Source organism: Sinocyclocheilus anshuiensis, unplaced genomic scaffold (genome assembly GCF_001515605.1).
Source record: "Sinocyclocheilus anshuiensis isolate Anshui unplaced genomic scaffold, SAMN03320099.WGS_v1.1 scaffold1642, whole genome shotgun sequence".
NCBI lineage: Eukaryota > Metazoa > Chordata > Actinopteri > Cypriniformes > Cyprinidae > Sinocyclocheilus > Sinocyclocheilus anshuiensis.
The window spans coordinates 132,618-136,827 of record NW_015544316.1 but is presented as its reverse complement, the minus strand read 5'-3'; positions in this window follow the sequence as shown (position 1 = coordinate 136,827).

The following is a 4,210-nucleotide window of genomic DNA, read 5'->3' as shown; positions in this document are numbered from 1 at the left end:
GATGAAGGCACGTATGTCTCCTGCTCGGATCGAGTCGATCCTCACCACAGTCACGAGAGTGAGACAAGGCCGGTCACTCACTGTCAAGCAGTTCCAGACTGCTGGGTCTGATGGCAGCCGCGTCCAACGTGATTACTTCTGGCCTGCTGTACATGAGACCCCTACAGTGGTGGCTTAAGACCAAGGGGTTCTCCCCGAGGGGAAACCCGCTTCGCATGCTCAAAGATAATGCGGCGGTGCCTACGTGCCTTAGACATGTGAAGGAAACCTTGGTTCTTATGTCAGGGCCTGGTGCTGGGAGCTCCTGGTCACCGCATATGCTAGCGACGGATGCATCCTCCATCCAGAGCTCCCTCTATGAGGAAACTTTACTTCTTGGTGCGGAGACCGCCAGCTCAACCCAGCTAACTGCCCGTTTGGTACAGTTCTGGAGTTCCTGCAGGCCTGTTTATCCGCAGGGTTGACCCACAGCGTTTCTACGCAGCTCGAGTTCCTGAAGGGTAACGTCTTCAGGTTACGCATGTAACCATGGTTCCCCGAAGGGAACGAGACGCTGCATCTCAGGGCCATACTTCCGGCATCCCTGCCAGTGCTTGCTTCACTCCTAGAAGCTGACGCCGGTTTCACCGCACGTGCTTTTATGCTTCCTGGTCGCTACGTCACCCCGCCCGTGACGTCTCACCCATCCATTGGACTGATTACACACGTGATTCAGAGCGTGGTCACGCAGGAGGCGTAACCGTAGCGGTTCGACGCAGCGTCTCGTTCCCTTTGGGGAACCATGGTTACATGCGTAACCTGGAGACGATATTCATGTTTATGCAGTGTTGTTTTAGTATTGAGATACTAGTTTTTAATATTTTGATTTATTTTAATTAATTTATATATTTCCATTTTGTATTTAAATTTTAGTTAAAGTGTTATTAATTTTGTTGATTTTGTCATTATTATTATTATTATTATTATTCAGTTTTAGCTATTTTAGCACATTAAGTTAAAATAAATGAAAATGAGAAACATTGCTTAGGCAACTATTTGAAATAAAATAATACAATGCATTTTAAATTTATATAACTAACATGGTGCCACAGAAATTGAAAACAAATGGCAAAATGTCCTGTCATGGTTTATGGCATTGCAATGCGTATACACTTAGTGTAGTCTATATAGCAAAATGCTGTGTTTACTTACAACTTTGTATTTTATGTGTTAATCACATCTGTCTGAATCTTGATGTTTGACCATTTTCGAGTTGCTCACTTACAACCTTGACTTTATCTATCTATCTATCTATCTATCTATCTATCTATCTATCTATCTATATATCATGTATTTATTTATTTATTTATTTTTTAAACAAAGAGGCATTGGTAAGTCTTGGCAAGCTCTCATTCGGATAGTGTTACACATGCTCATTGATTCTAAACACCTAAAAATATTTGTATGATTTGTAACTGCAGCTATTTCACTCAATATGCAAAACTGTACCTTTAGGGGTTCAAGCAGCTTGCCAATTTTGGCACATTTCTTTCTGATAGTACTGGATTACTGCAGCATTAGTACCAGGGGCGTATTTAGTGAATTGGGGGCCCCAGGCAAAATATAGGAATGGGGACCTATACATTTGCACACATTTTCCTAGATCAACCTTGAGGTTCCTTTTTTGTTGTGATGCTTGCTGCTGCACAATGGTGCCCCATAGTTGTGTCCAGTGTTTCTACATTTTTCATGTACATGTTATAATGACTTTCTTTCATGTTGTAGACCACGAAATAGCAACTGATTTACAGCTGAGATACAGGATTTCACAAATAACAAAATAAATTAGAAAATGATAAACCTCACAATTGAGCGTTTAAACCAGGAGTGAGTCAGAAGTATAAATTATTATATTAATTTTAAACTAGGTTATGTGGGTGGATTTTCACATTGGTCTGAACAAAAACTACAGGCTGGATTATTGAATTGGAACTGGAATGAATTTTATATTGAATGAATATTAAATTGGAATTAATTTCAAACTGTAACTCCATTAGAAACAATTCCTTCTTTGAATATTTAAAAAAAAAATAGTGCAGTGTTTAGCAAATGAACCATGTTGTTGTTTTAATTAATTTACTGATTTATGATTATTGTTTTTTGCTTTAGTTCTATATAGTTTTGTCTTGTGAGGTGTATGTTTGTGAAATTGTATGTGCATTTTTTGTACGGTCATCTTGGCCAGGACTCCCTGGAAGAAGAGATTTATTTTATCTCAATGGGACCTTCCTGGAAAAATAAAGGATAAACAAACAAAAAAATGAAAATGAACATTCATTCTCTGCCAGTAGGAGGCGCTTTTGGAACGTCAGAAATATAGAATGAGAAAAGTGTGAAAAAATATATTGACGAGGAAAGTCCACTGATTAGTTACCAGCGTGAGCCTGTGTGCAAAGGCTGTCTAATTCTAAACTTTTTAAAATACATTTATTTTTAGTTATTTTAACTACAATTTTAAATAAAACTGAAAAAATTATGAAAAGGCAATTATACATTTACACACCTAAGGATTATATCAACCAAAAAAGTAACTGCGTATGTGTCCTCTACTTGGTTCCTTCTCATAAATGAGTAAGCGGCATTTAAATCAATTATAAAAATATAATACACACTGTTTCTCAATATTTAATTACAGATTCAGATGCATGATATTTTAATCTCCTTCAAGCAGGATACACAAAAAACACATTCAACTCGGATGGTTGTCATGGTAATAAACACCGTAAACAGCAACCGTTCTCGTGTCAGCGTTTAATGCACATCTCCTATATGAAAAACATTTTAGGGGGCCCTTGGCTTTTGGGAGCCCAAGGCGGTTGTCAGACTTTTGGACCCGTTTTGCCTCCGAAGTTCTTCCTGTGTTTCATTTTATGGTCTTTTTCCTGTTCTTGTTTAGTTTGATTACCTTATGATTCCATGCACCTGTGTTCCCCTGATTGCCCTGTGTTTATAAGCCCCAGTCTGTTCAGTTTGGTTTTGTCGGGTCTACTTTTTTGTGAACGTCATCCTTGTGCTCTGTGTCTCCCATTTGGATCATTAAAAGACTCTTGTTATGTGAAATCTCCCCGTTTCCTCGTGCCCGTGCTCCAGCGAATCGTGACAGCGCTTGGCTTCCTTTGCCTAATGGGTAAGTACGACCCTGATTAGTACTGGATAGTACTGGATTACTTCAGCATTCAGTGCTCAAATAATTATAAATGACTGTCCAAGGCAAACAATTTCCTATATCTCTATGACAGTTTATAGTTTATATATGTATATATATATTATTTTAGTATAAATAAAATTATGACATCATATGTGTCATATCATATCATTATTATGTCCCAAGAAATGCAAAACTACAAAAGATTTGGTCCTAGAACAAAACATGATACTTGACAGATATTTAGTCCTACCGAACAGAGAGGAATTTAGAATGGATAAACTACACTGAACAAAATTATAAATGCAACACTTTTGTTTTTGCCCCCATTTTTCATGAGCTGAACTCAAAGATCTAAGACTTTTTCTATGTACACAAAAGGCCTATTTCTCTCAAATATTGTTCACAAATCTGTCTAAATCTGTGTTAGTGAGCACTTCTCCTTTGCCGAGATAATCCATCCACCTCACAGGTATGGCATATCAATATGCTGATTAGACAGCATGATTATTGCACAGGTGTGCCTTAGGCTGGCCACAATAAAAGGCCACTCTAAAATGTGCAGTTTTATCACACAGCACAATGCCACAGATGTCGCAAGTTTTGAGGGAGCGTGCAATTGGCATGCTGACTGCAGGAATGTCCACCAGAGCTGTTGCCCGTGAATTGAATGTTAATTTCTCTACCATAAGCCATCTCCAAAGGCGTTTCAGAGAATTTGACAGTACATCCAACCGGCCTCACAACCACAGACCACGTGTAACCACACCAGCCCAGGACCTCCAAATCCAGCATCTTCACCTCCAAGATCGTCTGAGACCAGCCACCCGGACAGCTGCTGCAACAATCGCTTTGCATAACCAAAGAATTTCTGCACAAACTGTCAGAAACCGTCTCAAGGAAGCTCATCTGCATGCTCGTCGTCCTCATCAGGGTCTCGACCTGACTGCAGTTCATCGTCGTAACCGACTTGAGTGGGCAATAGGGATATGCCGGTATCAAATTTTCATGTTGCGATTAATTGCT